This window comes from Acinonyx jubatus, chromosome B4 (genome assembly GCF_027475565.1).
Source record: "Acinonyx jubatus isolate Ajub_Pintada_27869175 chromosome B4, VMU_Ajub_asm_v1.0, whole genome shotgun sequence".
NCBI classification, from domain to species: domain Eukaryota; kingdom Metazoa; phylum Chordata; class Mammalia; order Carnivora; family Felidae; genus Acinonyx; species Acinonyx jubatus.
Window position 1 is genome coordinate 34,945,485 of NC_069387.1, and position 23,475 is coordinate 34,968,959.

General features: G+C 45.3%; 1 protein-coding gene, 1 long non-coding RNA gene and 1 pseudogene across 51 annotated transcripts in view; 1 reads left to right on the forward strand and 2 right to left on the reverse strand.

Moving 5' to 3' along the window:
• The window catches only part of CACNA1C (calcium voltage-gated channel subunit alpha1 C), a 749,041-nt gene that overhangs the window by 502,384 nt on the left and 223,182 nt on the right, over positions 1–23,475 (reverse strand). The gene's annotated exons all lie outside the window — the stretch shown is intronic.
• Positions 6,068–23,475, reverse strand: part of LOC128316328 (uncharacterized) — a 41,695-nt gene continuing 24,287 nt past the window's right edge. The window contains exon 2 of the long non-coding RNA XR_008300034.1: positions 6,068–7,554. This is a non-coding gene — a long non-coding RNA (uncharacterized LOC128316328). The remainder of the gene's footprint in view (positions 7,555–23,475) is intronic.
• Positions 8,322–8,784, forward strand: LOC106965423 (60S acidic ribosomal protein P1-like; annotated as a pseudogene).

The following is a 23,475-nucleotide window of genomic DNA, read 5'->3' on the forward strand; positions in this document are numbered from 1 at the left end:
TTTAGCATTGTTTCTAGACAAGCTAAAGTTCATGGACACATTCCTTCTCTTCCAAAGTCAGACACCCCAGACTTTTACTAGAGGGGCCATGTATTCACAATGCCTGATATGACATAGGCACAACCAGGCACAACCCAGACGAGTCCAACAATGCTACTGGAGCATGATTTCTACAAGTGTAAGGAAGTGGGATAGCAGTCCATTAACTGCAGAATCCCAAGTGATATGTGTCTCTGACATCACAGCCTGGAGAGGGCTCCTTATTCAGCAAGATCTGCCTGATTTATTGTTCCCAGAGCTGAAGCTGAGGGCCCCTGCATGCCAATGTCCACCGGACCCCTGGGTTTTCAGCAGGGCCTTCACTTGACCACAAAACAAATGGAAAAGTCAGTCCTGACACTAACTGGAAAATAGGGTTCTTTTGAAAGCTTTATGTTCCTTTCTGCTAAAAGGGACCCAAGAGACAGCTCTTACCATCACTACACAACCACCTTGATACATAAAATCCCAGCTTGTCCTCATTACCCATCCACATCCTTTCCTCCTTCTCTATGGCACAAAATACCCAGTTATAGCCACAGATTCCAATGGAGAGGAGTTACTGAAGAGATGGCGGTGACACAGCAGCCAGCTTCACTGCACCCTGAGTACAGCCTGTGGCATTGCACTGGGCACCTCATAGGTGACCAAGAAATAGACGTCGAATCACTGAATCAACGAATAAAAAAATTAACCTAATGCTCTTTCCCCTAATACACTTGCATTACTGGCATGCTTCCCAGTTTAGAAACTTGGGCCCAGTTCTCTGAGCCACCACAAGCCTAACGGGGATCACACTTGCCTGTTACTGCCTTTGAGGTCATTTGCACTAGAGCCAAATGTCATTGCCAGCCCTGCAAGAACTGGGTTGAAATCCACCTCTAACCTTGAATCAACTAGATCTCGATCATTACCCTGGACTTCAGAATCGAGGCACTCCCACCAATCCTGGGCTTCCTCACGGGAAAGGGAAACAACACAAGCTACCTGAAGCCCTCAAGGGTAGACAGCAGAAATCCTAAAGCTGTCATTATGAGCAATACCATCACCATTTCACTTGGTACACTCTTGCGAACGTCCCTACTTTGTCCTACCCCACCCCCAACTCCCGTCTTTGCAAAGACTTCATATTTTGCACCATGGTCCTGGTGAAATGAATCTCGAATGATGACCCTAATGAAGCTGTTGAAACCTAGGGAGACCCCAACTCTGCACTAGCCGCTCCCCCCAGATGTTCGGTTGCAAAAGCAGTTGGATAAAAATAAAATCACACCAAGTTGAAGATTAGATTCCTCTCCCTGCCCTTCCTTCCTTCCTGCAACAGATAAACTTGTTTTCTTACTGTGCATTTACCATTTTTAGAAACGGGTTGAAAGTAAAATGCGAGCCTCTCCTGGAGGAAATGGTAGGATATCAGTCAGTCTCTGCCCCCCCCCCCCCGCCCCTCTCTACTCTCTCTCTCTCTCTCTCTCTCTCTCTCTCTCCCCTCTCTCTTCTCCCTCTGTCTCCTCTCTGGCATGTGTTACTAAATTTTATACAGCTTGACTTGCTGCATCTCTGATATGAGCTGCTTATATACAACATAACCAGACACATATTTTTAAGAGTACGCAGCACTTAAAATAACTGGATTTTAAGCCTTCTGATTTTAGGTGAGAATTTGGTTGGAGGACTGGATGCGTCTTGGCTCTTGAGAAAGCAAGCAATTAGTGTTTTAAAGAAATGTATGAGTAACCTTTCAGGAAGCCACTGCCTGAAATGTAAGAAAAATCTGACTTGCTCTTTGCCCCACCAGACCCCCCCACCCCCTTGGAAAGTACAAATATCCTTCCCTGGATGGTTTCCAGAGATGAATTTTCTGAAGCTCAAGACAGTTATTTTAAACTTCAGCTCCTTAAACTGTATTTCTAAAATATAATTAGGAATTCTTTATTCTTGGCCAAACAATTGCTAATAGAACACTGTGTGTATGGTGGTACAAGCCAGTTAAGAATCTTATGAAACACTGCCCAAAATACAGAGTGGCACAGACACACGTCTCTCTGTCTCTGTCTCACTCTCTGTGTCTCTTTCTCTTGAATACAAGTATGCACACAGATGGAACACCATTTGTCTTCCCAGAGCCATCAAATATCAGGCACATGATGACTCCTCCCAGTGAATTCCTTATTATTACAACCATCGACAGACCACTTCCAACTGTCTTGTTTGTTTGTTCATGAGGACTGTGGTATTTGTTTTTTTTTTAAACCATATTGATATATAAAGTGGATGCTTACAAAATTTTTAAAGGTGTTTGATTATTGTTTTTATGAAAACAGTTCTAACAATAAACACACCACCCCAAACCAAGACTTTAGTGAGGTATAGTATGATTCGTTGCTTCTTACTGGAAGGCATGAGGGCCAGGGAGTAATATTTAAAAATCACCCACCTGTCAGAATGGACACCACCAGCCAGGAGAGCTGGCCCGGGGCTCTGGAGCCCTCTGCCCTGCTAGACATAGATCTTCTATTTACTGGGTGCAGGGGATGTCCAGGGATCTGAGGAAGGGGCCAGGGGTGGGTGCCCTTGGATTAGAGTTAACTCAAACGCTCAGAGTAGTTAGAAAAGGAACGATGTTTCTCCATTATTTCTATTGGTGCGGGCGGGGGGGGCAGGTACTCAGGCCCTAAGTTAGATCCTCAGGTTAAACCAGGTGGAACCTCAAACCAAACCAAACCAAACCAAAAACAAGGCATTTGTTACGGGGTAAACACGTTGTTCTGGGGTGGGGTGAGAAGAAGTTAGATAACCTGACTTCATTGGTTTACTCACCCCAGGGGTTCTAATTTGGTCTAATCTTCAGCTACTAGGTATGATAAGTACAAACTGATCATTACATATTAAGACACTTTCATATTGGTCGGTAAATGGCCATTTCCCTGAGTTTCCCAAATTCCCTGTACCACCCAGGCCCCCTTCCTCAGGTCCCCTGGATCCTCCCTTGAACCCACTAAATAGAGGGTTTATGCCAGGCAGGACAGAAGGCTCCAGAACCCTACACCAGCTCTCCTGGCCAGTGGTATCCATTCTGATGAGTGCTGCAGGACCAGTTGTTAATAACAGGTGCAGCCCTAGTCATAGTCTTCCCTTAAGACCATCTCAGGTAACATAGCTATCCTAGCCAAAGCCATGGTGACTTCTCAGGTGTATGTCATCTCCCCTCTTGTCACTATCCCTCTCTTTCAGCATGTTGTAACTTTTTCATTTGAATTATGTTGTGTGTTTTCAATGTACATGTCTTCTGATTACTCTTAGACATGAAGAGATTTGAGGCAGGTATAATACAATGTTTTATGTTTTCTGCCTTATCACTTCATACTTAACACAGTACTTGGTGCATTATAGGTATTTAAGGAATGTTCACTGGAAGAAACTTCTCAAGCCTGACATTCAAACAGCCATGGCTTATAAGTTGATTTCCATCCTAACCAGGCCTTGCCATTCTTAAAGTCCCTGCAGGTATAGTCCCCTCCATGAAACCTCTCTGGAATTTCCCCCCCACCCAAGTGATTCTGCTTTTTCTAATCCCTATGAAATCAACAGACCATAATGCATACCCCAACACCTAATTGAACTGTATGTCATCTTATGTTATGTTCCTCATAAGAAAGTTTAATTCTTGTTGTTTGTGTTATCACCCCAACTAGACTATACATTCTTTGAAGATAAGGACCACGTGGGAAAAAGCACATTTTGGTAATCTGTTTCTGAAAATCGTATGTTCAGTGGGAAATGCTAACCTATTTCCCATTATTTTAAATAGGAAAAATTATAATGTGTTGCATTACATCAACCCCAAACCAAAATATATTACAATGTATTTCCTAAAATGTAAGCAAAGTACAGCACATAACTATCATATAAACTATCACATTAGGATGTAAAGTGTTTAAAATAGCACTTCCTGATCTCTCCGTTGAATGTGCAGAAGCCTGTCACCTGGTTTCTCCCAGACCTTGAAAAGGGCCCAAATGGATGACCTCCTTCTAGGAAGGTTGGCGGTCAGGAAAAGGGGAAGAGTGTGTTGCGGATGTATTATGGGTTGGAAAAGCAGTCTGGTCTACCTCACTATTTATCAAATTGGCTTTGCAAATCCTCCAACACATATATGTGACCAAGACTCCTCCCCAGAGAAGAGGATGAATGTTCCTTTAGTGTAGTCACATGGCCTTTCTTAGCCCCCAAAATATCCCCAAAGCACATCTCCTTTACTGATACTCTGTGGGCTCTACAAATCACCTACAATTGTTTCTCATGCTCTACCAGTTGTATTAGAAACATAATTGGAGACTTTTTTTCAAAATGTACAGTGAGTTTGGGTGATATATTTCCTGTATAAATATCAACTGAAAAATCATTTTATTCAGAGCTGTGTATAAAATATGAAACAGGACTATTGAAAACTAAGGTATATTCTCCTAGGAATATGTTAACATGGGAGACATTCTGCAGGAGAAACCTGCATTTCTTCTGAATCTTTACCACCCTTAACACAATGATGAGTACATTGCATGTGAGCACTATATACCTAAGGACTGGTAAATGACCAAATAAATGGGACGAGATTAGGTTGGAGAGAAGGAGAAATCTTAAATCTTCCATGTTGACTCTTCAAAAGAGAAAAAGAACTAAGAATCAACACTCACTGGACACAAAGTGTGAGGTAGACATACATGTCATCTCTATATTCATGACAATGCTGAACAGGAGCTATCACTAGGCCCATTTTACAGATAAAAATACCAAGTTTCACACAGACTAGATAAACAACTTGGCTAAGAGCCACACAACTAGTCAGTGGTGAAATCTAGAATCAAATGCTGGCTTAACTCCAAAGTCTGAGCTCTTTCCACCATTGCATAGCACCTCCTCCCAGGTCAGAAGCAAACTCAACTCCCATGTTCTGCCATTCCCCCAACCCTTAGTGTCTTATTTTATTTTTGAAAACACTGCCCTGTGCTTCTGAAATCACCAATCTACATTATATAAGTTGTCAACTGGCCTTCTTCCCTCTGGATGTCATCCAAAGGTTTGGATTTTACATCTCATGGAGCTCCAGTGGAAGCACCAAATCTCAAGTAGACTACCAGGAGGCTCAGACTCGATTTACATGGAGCAGCCCCAGGTTTGCCCAACTCGCCCTCCTGCCTCCCTGAGTATCCCCAAATCAAGGTTTATCCCCAACACAGACCATGTACACCAGACCCTCTGCCTCCCCCCTTATCAAAAACATCAACCCAAGAGGAGTCTACCATCACCATTTACTCATCTGACAACTATTTCTTACATGCCAGCAATGGGCTAAGAACTGGGATATGACAATGGCGAGAAGATAAATAAGGTTCTCAACCTCACCCAGCTTATAATCTACTGGGGTGACCAACAATCATACAAATAAATGTAATTACAAATTGTTTTAAGTTCTACAAGAGACAAGAGCAAGATAAAAGGGCAATACAGGGCAAGATAAAAGGTTATAACAGGAAAGAGGATTTAGAATAGGAGCTTAGGGAAGACTTGTCAAATGAAGTGACATTTAATGAGACCTAAATAGAAGGATAAGAAAGAGAAAGCCAAATTAAGAGTGAGCACCTCTGGGTTGTCGGCTTCCTCCTTGTAAGCACCACGACCTGCCACCTCCCAAACCCCACCTCCACAAGTCTATCTCCATGTCGGAACTGTGAGAACCCAGCCTCTCAGGGTGGTGGTGGGAGGGTACCTTGAACTTCTACATACAGAGGTTTCCCAGTTGAATTTGCAGAAGGCTGTCACCTGGTTTCACCCAGTCCTTTAAAGGGGCCCAAATGGATAACCTCCTACCAGGAAGACTGGTGCCCAGAAAAAGGGAAAGGATGAGAATGCAGATATGTCATGGGTTGGAAAACTACACTGGCTTTGCAAACCCTCCAGTACATGTGACCAACACCCCCTCCCCTGGGAAGGGATGAATGTTCTTTGGTGTGTGTGTGTGTGTGTGTGTGTGTGTGTGTGTGTGTGTGTAAGAAGTTTTAAATATGCATTCTGAGAGAAATGTAACTAACTCGTCTGGTTCTGATTCATTCATAACTCACCAAATTTGTTTTGCAAGTGCTGTATGATGTCCAAGAAACTGCCAAGCATCCCTAACCCTGCATCCCGCTTTGAAGTGGTGGTTGTGCAGCCGTCACAAGCCCCCCTGGGCATTGAAGAACAGAGCCTGGGGCGCTGGGCCCTGAGATTTGGTAAGAAGAAAACCTGCTGTGAAGGTCTTCCAGTCACAATACCCCACACTACCCCCTTTGGTTCTGTTTAGCAATCTCTTTGGTGTGAAAATGCATCCATAATGCATGAGTGAACGCCCCATGGGTGTGTGGAGAGAAGGGGGGGATGATAATCAATGTTTATTTCATTTGTTTGCTGACTGAAGCTATAATGTCAGCAGCCAGGTGAGCAGAAAGAAATGTCCTCCTTCTCTAGATTCAGAAAACTGCCCTAAAAACAGAGGAAGAGACAGGCTTAGACATATGACTAAGTCAGGCCCCAGAATTCTAACTTTCTAGTTGGTTCTGTGTTGAATGGACCTTCTCAACCAGGAGCATTATGTCCCCTTAGGAGGTGGTTCGAGGTGAGCAGAGGTCCTTCCAGGTGTCACCATACTTGGGTGGGGACTTAAGTGGGGGTGAAAGCCAAGGCTTCTAAACACCCTGCAGTGGGTGACACAGACCCTAACAAAGAATGGCCTCAGCACTGAGCAAGAGCTACCCTGAGGGGAAGAAGACAAGGCAGTAACCATGGCACTTGGTGGCAACGGGGGAGGACAGCTCAGAGACAGGACTGCAGACATAATATCCTACACCACCTTCTTGGTACTAGCCTGTTGCTTCTCTGACCTAATAGCCTAACTAGGTCTCTGACCTAATAGTTCAGAGGCATGTCACTTTAAGGGAAAGACTATGTATGTCTCACTTTAAACAATACTCAGTGTGGAAATCAAGTCAGTTTCTAAATACTCCAGGGGAGATACTCCAGGTACATACTTGACATACTCCTTTCATAGGATCCCCATGATGATTTTATCTGCATAGAAAAAAAAAAAAACAACTTTGGTAGTACAAACAGCCACTTCCTAGGCTTCTATGATCAGGCACTTAAAAGCATCTGTTTATGGAGAAGAGAAGTCTGTCTTGGACTGTGAGACATGGGGGACTTTGTCAGACAGATGTCTTCATCTCTGGGACCCGGAGCATTCTAAGGACCTATGGCCCTTTATCCATGGGCCTCACCTCACCCACCTCACCCTCTGCTTACAGAAGACAACAGAGCTTGTACTTTACACACAAAACATTTTTAGATTAAATTAAGGGTCTAAGGATGGTGTTCAGCAGGACACTTTCCTCATGTGAAGCAAGGTCCCTTTCTCTTCTCTGCTATAGCTCCTGAGATGGTTGTGCCTTCGAGGAGCAAGAAGGCAGACGAGGTACCAGTTTCATTCTGAAAGACCGGGAAGAGAAGTAACGGTCTCCTACTTCCAAAATAATTCTCATTCTGTTAATAAATGCTTGAAATGTCTTTAAATGATTCAAGAGCAGACTTAAAATATGAAGTATCTAATATTCATGCTGAGCTATAAATGACTGCTCTCTAGTTCTTCGGTTCTCGCACAGGTTTTAACAGAGAGAAAAGCTTAAAAGTGCACAATAGCATTGATTACATGGACAGAAAGAGGCTGGAGCATAGTGAAAGTAGAAAAAAAAACATGAAATGAGAGACAAGCCATCACAGGCATGCTCAGCTAAACCAGCTATGAGACACCCACCAGGCAAGTCCCTAGCAGCATGAGCCTCAGTGTCCCTATTTGTAAAATGAAAGATTGAGCTGCATGGTTTTTTTTAAACATTTATTTTTGAAAGAGAGAAGAGAGAGACAGAGCGTGAGCAGGGGAGGGACAGAGATAGAAGGAGACACAGAATCTGAAGCAGGGTCCAGGCTCTGAGCTGTCAGCACAGAGCCCAATGTGGGGTTCGAAAGCACAAGCCACAAGATCATGACCTGAGCTGAAGTCGGACACTTCACTGACTGAGCCACCCAGGTGCTTGTGAGTTGCATGTTCTTAGAGGGCTTCCAACTCTAAAATCCACATTGTCCAGTTCAGGCAAGAAGAAACAGAGGCCCGAGGTCAGCACTGAATAATTTCTCTAATCATTACAACTTAAAGAGAAAAAAAACATATTTTTGCACGTGACAAAAGACTAGAAAAATGTAAATGGTCAGTATCACTTTTCAGCAGCTGTCGCTAAGGTGTTCAATCCTTCTGAGGAAGCTGAGGCCGTGCTGGGGTGGGTCCCCCACTTCACCCTGAGACTAGCACGCGCCCACACCATGGCCTCCATCTTGGAGCTCACCTGCATCTACTCAGCGCCCTCATTCTGCATGACAATGAGGTGACAGAAATGGAGGATAAGATCAATGTCCTCATGAAAGCAGCAGGTGTTAAGTGTTAAACCTTTGTGGCCAGGCCTGTCTGCAAAGGCTCTGGCGGATGTCAACATCAGGAGCCTTGTCTGCATGGTAGGGGCTGGTGGACCTGTCCCAGCAGCTGGCGCGGCACCAGCAGAGGCCCTGACCGCTCTACCACTGCTGCCCCAGCTGAGAAGAAGGCAGAAGCAAAGAAAGAAGAATCTGAAGTTTGATGATGACATGGGCTTTGGGCTTTCTGACTAAACCTCTTTTATAACATGTTCAATAAAAAGCTGAACTCTTAGGGGCACCTGGGTGGTTCAGTCGGTTAAGTGTCTGACTTCAGCTCAGGTCATGATTTCGGATTTTGTAAATTCAAGCCCCACATCAGGCTCTGTGCTGACAGCTCAGAGCCTGGAGCCTGCTTCAGATTCTGTATCTCCCCCTCTCTCTGCTCCTCCCATGCTCATGCTCTGTCTCTCCCTGTCTTTCAATAATAAATAAGCATTAAAAAATTTTTTTAAAGCTGAACTCTTAAAGTGAATAAACAAACAGGTGGTGGGTACCCTCTAAGTCCCTGCCAGGAAGACCAATGATGAAATCAGTATCACTGCCTGCCTAAAAGCTATCACTCCTGCTCACTGGCTGGCAAAGCCCAGATTCTGGTTGGTTGTGATACCACAATCCCAGTGTTGGAGGTAAGTCCTAATTCATCTAAACCAGTCAGGAAATCCCATTCTCCTTGCTAACGGGACATTTGACCAATTCCTGGCCAGGAGAAATGGTGGAGTGTATTGGACACTTCTGGGGGAAGCGTCCTCATTCTTAAGACACACTCAGGGGGAAGATGCCTCCTGTGGCCTGGACATTGCTGCTTCTGCCTGGGATGTGTGAAATGGGTAGAGCTATCTTACGATTTCGGGGGAGGTCTCTGAGGACAGAGCTGCCACACCAAAGATGTCAGAGCACAAAGGATCGGGAGGATGCATGCCTCTAAGCCCCTCAGGAGACGATGGGCAGGATGGAGTGATAGAACAATGTGGAGCCACTTGTTGAAGGTCAAAAGGGAAAAACTCACAAGCTTCAGGAGAAATGACTTTACGCAACTAATACCTAACTTACAAGAGCTTACATTTGCTTCAGGAAAAGTTTAGAAAAGATTTTTGGATAATACACTATAATATATGATTGAAAACAATTAACAGAACATCAAAATGCATCCCTCACCTTGAAGACTAAGAATCACATGGAATAAATATGCTGCTCTGTATGTCACCTCTTGTTGGCCTTGTCAAAATGAATGCCCGCCACAGCAACCCTGGACACAGGGCTTAGTAGGCAGGTCCTCCGTCCTCTTCCCTTAATACCAGGATCTCTCATCTGACCTTCCCACCTCCCACCTCTGACTTCTTACCCCTGGTGCAACCTGAGAGCTGCAGGGTAGAAAATGAGGAGTTTCTATCAAAGACACTGCAGAATTTACCTTTTCTACCAAACATGATTCAATTGCTGTTTTTTAAAACTGAAGTCTTCACAGTTTGGTAATGGAGGAACTCAATGCCACTGTGAGACACTGAGAGTACCACTCCCCCACACGTGTGGGGCCTACAGTATACAGAGTTGTAGGGAATCATTACATGGTGAGTCATTCTTATGCCTGAGGAACACATCCACATAGCCTCTGAGGGGAGGCCTCTGGTTCAACAGAGATCAGGCGCTCTTCTGGCGGCATAGCTCCTCAGAAGCCACTTCTCCAGGGGAGGCAGAGGTGGGGAGAGAGCCAGGTGGGGAGGAAAACAGGCAGGCAGATCCCCAGGTCCTGGCCCCTGCTGCCTTCAAAGATGCTTTCAGCAGAACGGCCAGATCTGAATATTTTGTCCTAAGGAACGCAGGCACAAACACAAGCACCTTCCTTCTTGAGCGTTTCCTTTACTCCTGTTTCAGCCGTGTGTGTGTGTGTGTGTGTGTGTGTGTGTGTGTGTGTGTGTATGTATACAAACGCAGCCTTGAAAGGTAACTCCAGTCCTCTTCAAGCCCTGGCTGCCACTCCAATATCAAGGCCATCTCACCCTCAGGGGCAGGCAAACCACATAATGATAGAAGATCATTTCCATACAAGGGCCTTCCGGTAGTAAAAATTCATTTAGGAGGAAATAAATTTGAATTGAATTTACTAAACCCAGAAAATGTAAATCAGGGGAACCTTCCTAATGAAATTGCAGCTTGGTTTGAAAATGATCTAAGGTTGCATTTCAAGAAACAGGTTTGTTTCTGCATGGAACTGATTCACTGGTGGTTATTTACAGAAGCCCTGGTTCTATTAAAGGGTTCTCAAAAATGTCAGATTTTGAAATTAATAAAATTCATTTCAGTTTGGTGCTTCTGGTTCCAAATTTAATCATCCTCCAGTTTGGTCCTATTCAATCACTGATTTGAATGTAGGAAAATCTCACCTACCTGAATGTTTTTGGAGGAAGAAGGAGGAGGAAAGTCTTGTCTAAACTGATGAAAAAATCCAAATGGCTGATTTTTGAAGAAAAATGGTTCTAATACTTGTAGTATTGAACATATAATAAGCTAAGATTTAAATGAACACTAATAAGTAAAATTGAGTTAGTCACTGAAAAATTACAATCCATAATAGGCTTTTATTACATAATAATGAATTACATTATATCACTGAGTCTTAATTTTTTAAATCAGTGGGAAACACAGACTGTGTCAGAATTCCTGGGGTACAATTTGAATTTAAGTCACACAGCACTCAGGATTTAATTGGGCATTTCCAATGGTCAGTGAGTAGCTTTAGTAAAGTCAAGAAGCAGGGAAGCTGGAGAGGGGGAGAGGAAGGACAGAGAGAGATGGAGAGAGGAGGAAAAAGAGGGAAAGAGGGACTGGGAGGAAAGAGAGAGGGCGAGGGAGGAGGGGTAGAGTGGAGAGAGAAGGGAACGAAAGGGAGAGACAGAGGTAGAGGGTGGGGAAGAGATCCATCCAGGGAAGAAGGGATAAATTCTTAAATTGGGAATCTCGATTTACATGTCTTGATAGAGAAGAGCAGCCGAAAGAGTGGTAGGATTTAAATTTCCTAAGGGCATAGGGTAGGCGTTCTGGGCTGTAGTGAGGTACCTTGCTGCAGTCTCCTTGTTCTGACAGCTTTAGCTCCCATCTCCCATCTTAGAAGAGCAAGATGGTGCCCCTGAAGGAAGGGGTGCTTTGGGCCAGGCTGTGCCTGGAAAAAGCCAGCTCTGGATATACTGCTGGCCATGGGACTGCTGACCTAAAAAGGACCAGAATATGTTTCACTGGGCAAGCCCAGCCCATCCATTCTGAACCAGAAGGCAGGCTGCTAACAGGTGTTGTCCTGCTCAAAACTATAGAAGCCCTGGAGTCTTCCCTTCCTGCTGCCCACCTTGTTCCTATCAGCTCTGGATCTGCTGGGCTAGGTGATATTTAAAATACTCAGGGGGCACCCTGGTGGCTCAGGTCATGATCTCATGGTTCGTGGCTTCGAGGCCCACATCAGGCTCTCCATTATCAGCGCAGAGCCTCCTTCAGATCCTCTGCCCCCCTCTCTCTCTCTGCCCCTTCCCTACTGGTTCATGTCTCTCTCTCTCTCTCTCTCTCTCTCTCAAAATAAATAAATAAATAAAACCAAAAATTTTAGGAAAAAATACCCAGGAAGAAATGTTTACAGGAGACCATAAGGGCTACACCTACCACAGCCTCAAGAACCCTGAACCACACTGCTCTCCTTGCTGCTTGCCTGGACCATGTAAATACCCAGTAAACTCTCGGTTCTTCCTCAATTCCCTCTTATCAGAGTAAAGATTAATCGGACATCCTGCTTCTACACTTCAGTGTTAAATGTGTTTCTGTTTTGGCTGGAAACTGCTGACGGCTTTCCAAAACTAGTTCAATATAGAGGGAGTCTAACTGCAATTCTATACTACTCATTTACAAAAATATTATTTTCCACTGTGATTCATGGTAACTATAGAGTGTTTCAGCTGTATTATGGGTTAAACAGGCCAGCCCAGAAATCTAAATGCCATTTAAAATTTTCTAAGTTTAAAACACCAAGCTAACAATGAATAAAAGAACAGTTCAAAATTTGGGGATTGCCAATAAATTATTTTTGTGTGTATGACTCAAAATATCTTACCAATGGTACTTCATCTAGGCTTTCATTACATTTAGGCTAGGAGATCTTGACTATACTTTATCACAATTTATCACCTGAGAAGTAGCAAAGAATCCCGGATTCATTAATTCCCACTAAGAACTGTAGAGTGAGCTGGCAAATCACAGGTATTCAGGATAGATGGACAAGAGGAGCTTTCTGAAACAACAGGAGGGTTCCGGACTCCTTGTCCTACTAACCAGCCTGACAGATAAACTACTGGAAGAGAGGCTGAAAGAGTCTTACAAGTTCCATATTCCAAAAGGAAGCCCTGCTCTACCAAGGCTGGCTCTTGAAGATGTACTTATCAGGGATGGTACCCCTGAGGGGGCACAGAGTGTGAGGCCCCCCTGATCTAAAGTCTCCTCTGTCAGAGATTCTTTGGGAGTTTGGAACATATGGCCTCAGAGGTCTCTGTCCTCTAAGGGCTGAGAGTTCCACGTATGCTGACATAAAATGAAGGGGGTGCTAAATGGTGCTGGGGTCCCCTTCCTGACCTGACATATGAATTTCTGAGTCTGAGGCCGAGGGGAAGATCCTCACCAGTCTGACATTCACTACCTCTAGCAGGCTTGAATTGCAGGGGACAGAATCAGATGCATAACTTTGTGGCTCCCGAAGAATTATGTCCCTATTCAGTTTAGGATGCTGGCCCATCCACCCATCCTAAGCCTCATCTCCACTCTGCTTCCTGTAGTAATGGCTTTCTACTTCTAGTGCTAACCCCATTCACTGTGTCCGAGACTAGAAAACATTTTGACAGAAGGCAATTTTCTTTTCTTGTGACAACAATGTTTCCCAAAGGAAGCTGTCTCTGAAATAACAGAGATATCAAATCATAGACATATATAGCTGATAGCACTGTTAAGCACATCTAATCTGATCCCATCTTTACCACGGGAGAAACTAAGGCCCAGAGACTCACCCCCAAGTGGCAGCAACACTGGCACAGCCATGATCCCAACTGTCCTGTGGGAAACATGACTTGCTGGTTACAGGGAGCTCTGGCTCCACTGCTCTGCTCTCTAGCCGTGTGATCAGGGCAGGTCTGATGACCCCTCCAGGCTTTGAGATATGCACACTCATTCCTCATTAGTTGCTGTATGGACTAAATGACAAAGGTGTGTAGAACACAGAGCACAGTGCCAGGCAAGTAATAACTATTACTGTCATCTCTGCTATTATTATCAGTGATAAAAAAACACACACACATCTCTTCTCTCATTAAGGGAAGTGTATTTGGTTCATTTGCAAGACATTAGAACATATTCTCTATTTTGGTAACTTGAAAGTTTTCTACCAGATCCCATGATAGCCAAAAAGACATTGTAGTCAGTGTTTGCTCTTGGGAATACAGTGTCCCCAAGTGTCCTCACAGGACCTTTGTTTGGAAAGTATTCCTACTTCTACAATGATGGAATTTCCAGATATGCCAGTGTAGGCTGCAGGATAGAACCTGATGAACACTGTGCTCCTATGAGGGCAAGAAACCCAGTGACACCTCCCATAGGTGTTCAATGGCCGGTCAGGACTTAGGGAATGAGCGTTCCTGCATGGGAAAATGGGATAGAACCAAAGGGAGCATAAGTGTTCACAGGGAGCATAAGGGAGCATAAGAAGTTCATCAAATAGGCCAAAAACTCCTCCAGTCACTGAAACACAGCATTCATAGTGGGAAAGAAAATAAGAATATCACAGAGCAGGAATGGTGGGGCGGCGGGGGGGGGGGGGGGGGACAAGCGAAGAAGCCCCAAAAGGGGCCAAGTGTGTCAAGGAAAAACATTTACCAGGAAATCTCCAAAAGAAGGAACTGTCCATGGACAGAAAGAGAGAAACAAACTTACCACTACACATGAAAAATGACTGAGGAATTCCAGTTGCCTAAAATTTCAACACAAGTAAACAATGTGATGTGGAAGGAGGAGGGAGGGGGATGAGGAGTGAGAGGAGAACAAGGAGGAGGGAGAGGAGAGAAGAAGGGAGGAGGAGGAGGAGGAAGGAAGGAGGAGGGAGGAAAGAAGAGGAAAGGAAAAGGGAGGGGGAGAATGAAGGAGAGGAGGAGGGAGGGGGAGGAGGAAAGATGGGGAAAGAGGAGAGAGAGAGGGAGGATGAGGAGGAGGGAGGGGGAGGACAAAAAGGAGCGGGGGAGGAGGAGGAAGGCAGTATATAATCTCAGGCTATGCTGTCCTAAGGGGAAGCAACAGTCTCTCATCCCTGTGGCCAGGTAGAGCTGAGGAACTGTGGGTCAAAGGCAAACAGCAGAGTTCAGATGAGGTGGCCAGGACTGCAGGGAAAGGGTGCAGTGAAGAGGATTGTTAGCCTAAGGGACAACCAAGACAACCAAGAGACACATGGGAGCTGTCTTTGGTATCAACAAGGATTTCCTAAGGAAGGGAAAATACCTTTTTCCCCTCCAGATGGCAAAATGAAGTGCAACAGGTAAAAGATAAAGGAAGACAGCTCTAAGAAAACCCTTTTTCAGGATTACAGATATCCCCAAATGGATTTCCACTCCTAGAGGTGTTGGGGCAGAGGTTGGATGGCCCCAAAGACTTGTCAAGAGACTGCTGCAGGAGAAGACCCTCTGCTGGATGGGCCAGGGCCCCTCTTAGCTCTGGGAGACTGGGGGAGTGGCAGGAGAAAGGGTTTTGATCCTTGCAGCACATGCCTGACTGTGTCAGCTGCTTAGCTTGCCTGGGCCTCTCTTCCTCTACCTCTCAAAGGGAAGTAAAGGCACAGGGCTCTCACAAAGAGCAGGCTGCTGGCAGAGTACGTGAACCCTCCAGCTCTGCCAGCCATTTCCCTGCAGGATCTGTCATGCAAACCAGCTCCTCAGGGTAACAAGTTTCAGCCGGGTCTTCCAGACAGGGCCAATAAGCTTCAGCTCACGTGGGAGGACACACTATGTCTGCCCTAACTGCAGGTGTGGCATCCTAGAGCAACGAACCAGCTTCTGCATGTGCTCTGCAAATTTAAACCTACTTGGAGCCACATCTTGAATCTCAGTAAAAAGACTTCTGCTCAAACAGACAGCTATTTTAAAAGGTTCTCCTCCCATTTATATCTAATGTGCTAAGTTCTGAATTCTGAATGCAGAGGACAAAGGCCCATCTCCTTGAATAAAAGCACGGCATGAAATTGTTTGGCCCCATTCCCCCTCTGCAGCTCCAGCTCTCACGACTCCCCATCACACACTGTCCCCTTGACCCATCTAGGTCAGTGTCACTGACCACACAGCACTGTGCCTTTTAATACCCTGTGACTCTGAGGGTGGGCGGGAGAGGAGTGACAGCTGCATTTTAATTGAGGATCTGCTATGTGCCAGGCACCATATTACACATTTTCATATATTATCTTATTTCTCACAACAACCTTGCAATTTGGGTGGCAACATTCCCATCTGATCCTTAGTGAAATTGTATATAAAAGAAAGAAAAAGTTACTTAAAACAAAAATTGACGCCATCTGCTTCTGCCTTTGAAGCAATGGAAAAATGAGTCTCTCTACCACCCCTTTTCCCTCATCCAAGAAGATGGGGTCAGATCCCCATCAGATGGCCCATCATGTGGGAAGGCACATCAGTGGATATGGCCCCTTGTGTGGGAAAGCACATCAGTGGATGTGCAGAGGAAAGCTCTGAGCTAAGTTTAGGGACTATATAGAGCTGAACTGCTCTGCATAATAAAAATGAGGAGAGTATATTCAAGTAGTTTGGGGGCAGTAGAGGGGGAGAAATAGAAAGGGCAAGAAATACATTAAAACTGTAAGGCCTGGGTAGGCAAAAATGTCGGAAGGACTTTCTAAGCACAGAAACTTCAAACATTCAATATTTACATTACAATGATGTGAACTCCCTTTAGCTTCCCAAAACCTGAGTACAGGCTGATATACTCATAAAAACCTTGTGTGGGACTGGAGTGTCTGTGTGTGTGAGTGTGAGTGTGAGTATGAGTGTGTGTGTGTGTGTGTGTGTGTGTGTAACTCAAAGAAGGGGAACAGGTCCATGTCAGGGTTTGTCCAGAGCAGGGAGAAGGGCATACTCAGAGAAAGTGACTGTGGTTGACACTGGAGCCAGCAGGGACTGTAGAAGGCAAGTCCCTAATGCCCACAATCTGGGAGAGGACATGGGATGAAGAGCTGAAGCTGACACCTGGGACACACAGGGACCAGGCTCAAGGTCACACCATTGCTAGTTGTAGGCCAATGTTTAAATCCAGCTCTATCTGAAGACAAATCCAAGTTATTTCCACTTCCTTTCCTTGAGGTACTCTTCTCACACCCCTACTCCCTCCTGACCTGGCACCAACACTCAACATCTTTATGTGGCAAACTCCACCCACCCTCAGTACTCACTTTTCATGGAGCTGCTCTGACTTCTCGGGGTGGGGGGGGGGGGGCAGCAGTTGCTCCTTGCAGTGAATGTGGCACTAATGTTCACCAAACCTGCTCTTCTTCCACATGAGCACAAAGCCAGACCATATTTCCCAGACTCCCCTGCAGGGGGCAGGGCCATGAATTGTTTTCTAGCCAATGGAACATGTAGGAAATGATGAGCCCCACCTCTAGGCCTGGACCTTAAAACTTCGGGTACAACCCTCCATGCCCCTTATTATCTCTTATCTGTCAGCCCAGATTCAGGGGCTCCAAAGGAAAATTTCCAGGCCCAAGGGGATGGCACAGCCTCTAAACAGAAGAACCCTGAAACCCTGAATGTCCCCTATCACGACCCTGCCAATCTAAGTTGGACTGTGATAGAAGAAATAAACCTTTATCCTGTTAAGCCACCAAGAGTTGGGGGTTATTTGTTACAGCAGGCAGGCTATTCTACTACACTCTTTCTCAAGGTTGCCATGAAATCTGCTCATCTCTTTGCTGACCAGGGTATATTTCAATTTTCCACAAGAACATCTGTTTTCCCACTGGGCTGACCTCCTAAAGGAAAGGAACTCTATTATCCTCATTCTATGTCTTTAATACCTAGAACCCATAGTTTATATATGTCTTCACTAAGTGTATAATGAATGAGAAAATGAATGATAGATCCCACTAAGCCCAATATCCAGCTAAGTCTATAAGACCCTAAAACTTTTTACAGCCCTAGGACCAGCTAAGCCCTGGATGAAGGAAATGGAAAGGTCAGAAAACACGGTGAGGACTGGGAAACTGAAGGAAACTTCCCTCTTCTGCTATGTTCCTGTTGCACAGGCATACCTTGAAATGACAAAAACCTTACCCTGGGAGAACACTGGCTGGCAGGAATGTTTCACTGTGCTCCATCCTACAGTATTTTGAATTCTTTTGTTTAAATCGATTGGCAATGTTTAAACACACCATTTCACACAGAAGTACAATATTACTAATTAGGCAATAAGGAGTAAGACAGTGTCATTTTATGGTAATGCATCAGGCACACAAAAAAGCCCTCCCTCTTTCAAATAAATTTTAGATTTTACATAATCTCATTTTTAGTGTAGAAAGGGGATTCCACTCCATTAACAAAGAGCAAGGTCTGGTTGAATGTACTACTTGCTTAATGGAGAAACACCAGGCATGACCCAAAAGATGCTTCTCCTAGGTTTCAGAAGTGCCTGTGCCCAACCTTGAAGATTCTGGCTCTCACCTTGATCAAAGGCAGCCACTTTCATGACCTCCTTTGTTCTCTTGTATCAGTCATCTCAAGGGATCTATATTTTCTTTTCCTGTAGTAAATCCCTTCATGTCTTTTTATGAGGGTTTTTTTCCCCTTCTTTAAATACCACTAGTTATCAGAGCTCTTAATGAGTGTGTCACATTAACGGGGCCTGTCACAATTCATGATGCTTCATTTTAGTTTTTCTAATGTCAGGTAAATCACTGTGGTTGAGGATAGCCAAATGCTCCCCCCTCTCCCTCGCCCCTACAGGTTCCCACTCAAGGTGCTGATAGAGTTTTCCAGATGAGTAACAGGCCCCTCCTAGAAGTGGCCCTTTGGAAGCTAGACCTGGTGCCCCCATCTTGGGAAGCATAGCCAGAGCCCAGCTTCAGTCCCTAAAGAGGAAGCCATGGTGTCCCCACATGGCAGAGTGTCTTCCTGCTTCCATAGCCCGGACCCTACCTGAATGTCTTGGATGAGCCAGGTCCCTGGGCCTAGAGGGGTTTTCCCCAGCTTTCCTCTCCTTTTTAAAATTCTGCCTCTTGTCACCCAAGTCAGTTCTTCACTCTGCTCCCCTCAGGCACAATATTTGCACACAGTGCCTGTGAGGCACCTCCATCATGGCTACATCCAGCACAAGTCTCTTTTTTGGAGCAAGAGGGAAAATCCATCATCTACATTACACCAGAGCCATACAAAGGTCGCAGTCAGAGGCTCTGGAAGAACCAGCCCTCCCCACATCTTTACTCTTCACTTCTGAAAATCTGAGCTGGTTGACACAATCACATTTAGAATTTATATCCTCCCTTCTGCCAAAGGATCTGTGGTAACTGATTTAATATCATCTGTTTGGGACACTTAGAAATTTTCCACATTTCTCAAAGAACACTTCTTATATTTTATAGTTATAAAAACAACACCAAGAGGAGACTGGAGGACCTGAGAACCTAGTATAATTTAGGCCAGAAAGTGAATATCAATTCATTGAGGAAGTCTCTTTCTTTCTCTCTCACTCTGGGGCTGGAGGGTGAGGTGGGAAGGGATAGAAGAGATTATACACTGGGCACAAGAGACTCAATGCCTATGCCCTACAAGCTTTTCATTACCCCAGAAAAACACTCGAAAATTTTTTAAAAAACTAGATTGGGTCCAAAATAGAGAGGAAAAGTACAAAATCAAAATGCATATATAACTCAATGTCCATAACACTTAACATTGTGTCAACTAGTCAAATGCAGCTCAACACATAAGAGTTATCTATCAATATAATAAAGTCTATATCACAAGACCAAAGTGAATAATTTATTCTTAATAAAACTCAACATTATAAAAACACAACCATTGTTTCTAACTTTGTTACAGCAAACATATTCTACTTGATGTGATTTGTGGATATATTTGAAGATGTCCGATATGCTGATGGGTAGAGTTACCAAACATCAGAGGGCCGTGGGCCTTGGAAAGTTTTACACAACCCCAGGAAGACGACAGTTATTCTATCACATGGCCCCTAGGTATTGCGTTGATAACAATTTTTTTTGGTTTCTGTTTTAATTCTGAGTGAAAAGACTCACACACAGGCTGCTTGTTCTGTTGGTATTTGCTTCTCTCTGACAGCTGCTATTTCTGGAGACCCAAGGCAGTGTTTCAAGGAGATAGGGCCGGGGTGGCTCCACAGATACCCTCCTCGCTACAGGAGGGTAGCGAGGGTGCAGATGGGACAACTTAACCCCTCTGAGGGGTCAGCAGACCCGACTCTGACATCAGGACAACATGTCAGGGACCTTAGAGCCTCAGGACTTCAGCTGCAACCATGTGGGAGCACCAGTGGGAGATCTGCCTTTGCTTTCGTGGTCATTTCCCTTTAAAGAAGGTAAATGGAACACTTCAAGGCAGGTATCCTACTCTCTGTGGACACTGCTCCTGGTCCCTTTGCCACACCTGGCTGTCTCCATGTTTCCCTGATGTCAGGTCTGCCAGTCACTAACACATGCCCCCCAAACAGTAGGTTTCCTCACACTTACCTGACGTATCAGCCCTCTACTCTGTTGGAGGGCAGACTTTCTGAAAATGGCCAGCGGTCAACACTAAGCCATTACTCAGATGTTCTGCCTTGGGGAGAGGCTGCAGCTCCCAGGGAGAAGTTTCTATGGGCCCACTCATTGCCTCAGTGTCTCTCTACCCACAACCAACCCCATCTCAGTTCCAAATGCAAACCACTTCCTGGTTCCATGGCCTATCCTCTGGCTCAAGATGGAGTGGCTGCTATGAAGAACATGGCTCCTCAGAGAGGTGGCCAGTGAGGTTAGGAGGGTGCTGGATTTGAATTCTGACACTGGATTTGCATCCTGGCTCCGCCACCTAACAGTTGTGTGGTGCAACCCTAGGCAGTCACTGAATCTCACTGAGCCACTTTCCCCTTCTACAGGATGTAGAAAATAATATCTGCTCACAGAATCACTGCATGGGAAAGGCTCTGGAAACACAATGGTACACAAAGGTAAGATACGCTTTCACGGTGAGTCTGTGGGCTTGACTGCTGGCAGCAAGAAAGCAGAGAGTGATGGCAGAGGTAGGAGATGAAAAATGGGTGGGCTGTTTGTGAAAAGAGGACCACATGGGATAAAATGGATGGTGCAGCTCCCAGAAGAGAAAGAAGTGTCACATATTTTACAGTGATACACGTTGGGGTTCCACAGACCTCAGGTCAGAGTCCTGGCTCTTTTCCTTGCTTGCCATGTTCCCTATTCTGAGCACCTGTTCCTCTTGTATAAAATGAGATAATGAAAGTCCCCTCATGGGATTGTCATAAAAATTAAAGGAGGTTACATTTACAAAATGTCTTAGCACAGTACTTGGCACACAGCAATTGCTCAAGAAATCCTATTATTATTAAATGGATACCTACATTAAGACTGTACTTTAGAGACTCCCAGCAGAAGTGAACAAGTCAGGGATCAGTAAATCCATAAGCAATGTCACCACTGCTTCCTCTAGGCTTCCCTCTCCCTCTTCCTCTGTCTCTCTCTCTCTCAGTACTTCTCTCCCTGTGGTCTTCCTGCCTCTCTCTCTGCCAATCTGCCACTCACTGTCTCTCTGTGTCTCAGTGTATGTTCTTCCCTAGCACTCCTTTTGTCTCCACCTTGGGCTGTCTCAGACTCTGACCTCTAAAGTTCTTCATCTTTTCCTTCCTTCCTTTAAAAGTAAGTAAGTAAGTAAGTAAGTAAGTAAATAAATAAATAAATAAATAAATAAATAAATTCAACTTCTGTTTGGGCAGAAGGTACCTTCTGTCACTGAAAGGTGCCCTCACTCCATCCGTGGCCATCCTCCCCATGGCCTGCTATTGCTTCAGGACCCACTGCACAACTGCCTGGCTCTCCTTCAGAAGTTCCATCCCAAAGGAGATCAAGGGGTGGGCACCTAACCTCACCTAGTTACCCAGGCCCTACCCAACACAGCAAGAGCCTGACTTCAGTCCTGTCTGGGTGACCTGAGCCAAGTGGACCCACCGCACAGTTGAAGACAGTGACTAGAGGCCCGGGAAGGAAACCCGCTATCATGTGTGGCTAACTCCAGCCATTCAAGGCTACACACTCAGCCCCACTGGAGGGAAGGGAAACCTTTATTGCCACCATCCAATTCTAATCAGGCCGGGGCTAGGCAGGCTTCCCATAAAGATGAGAGGCCTAAAAAGTGGCTCACCAAAACCACAGTCCACAGTGGGAGCAGCTGCTGACGTGAATCTGGCCACTGCCTCCTTAGAGTGGGGGGCAGGGGAAGGCACTCAAAAGAGGAGCCAGACTGTGGCCAGGAAACAACTGATGGCCTGGCTGGAAAGCCAATCAGTCAGGCCACAAGCGTTTGTTGGGCTCTCTTCACACAAGGGCCACAAAGATGGCTATCATGTTTTGGGAAGTCTAGGCTGGTCTCAGGGACAGGGCAAAAAAGACATGGTCCATGAGAAAAGGTGGCCAAGGACACATGGCAGCTTCTGCCCAGGGGTATACAAGCAAGGCAGGAGATAAGAGCCAGAGGACTAGCTGAGAGACAGCCCTGTAGACAGGCACTCATGCAGGCCTCAGAGGTCTGGGCAAAGCTCTGAAGGCACGGGGGTATGCAGGGTAGACAGTGTGGTGGGGGGGAAGGATTGGGTGCAGAGCAGGTACTGTGGGTGGGAGGAAGAACAGCCTGGCCCCTCCTCAGCTGCTTGATTCCTTCCTCCTGGTATCTCGACTGCACCTGCCAGCCACACATGAAAACAGAGAGGGATTCACCGGTGGTAAAGTGGGAGTGATACAAAGCAGAGAAGTAGAAACACAAGAGAGACAACTTGGAGGGTGTCATTGGAGACATCTGTACCTTCACACAGCTTGGCGACAGGCATGGTGAATGAGCTACAGCCAGCCGGGCAGCATTAGCCACTTCAGAGGGAGATTCCAGGTCTTCCCACAGAGCCTACCCCAAAATTTAGCTCCACATCCCTTTACATAAGATTTTAACTCCAGTTTAAAGGCAAATGCCCATGGAAGGGGAAGTATCTTAAGTTATTTCCATTATTATTCATCTTTAAGATCCTAGTGTTAGGAGTATTTTGTGAGGAAGAGGAAGCCACCAAGCTAACAAGGAAGAAAGCATCCTAGAAAACAAGATTCTCTGTCTGCTCTATCATGCCGCCTATTCTCCTGTCCTTCTCACCAAAAGGTAAGTTCCAGAAAAGCAGGACTGAGCATTGGTCCTCACGATACTTCCAGTGTTGGTGACTGTGCCTGGCACGTGGCAGACAAGCAAGAGGTAAGGGTTGAAGGAATGAACGAACAGACTAACAACCACACAGAAAGACACTCACAGCACTCACTGACTATTTCATATTCTAGATATAACTGCATGGTAGGGGGTTCTATATGAGGCAAATCACATTCTTACCTGGTCTGTGTTAGCTCTGACAGGAGACAACAAAGGAATGGGTACCCTAAAGTTGACACCAAAGACTACAAACTAACATGAACTTAGTTCAAGTTACCAAGGTATCACCCATGGCGACCGGAAACACTTGCAAACTTCTGTCCCTTCAGTGGTAAACTTGAGGACATCATAGGGGAAGTCAGAGTTCACAGCACAGTTCATAGAGCATCTTAGGAGA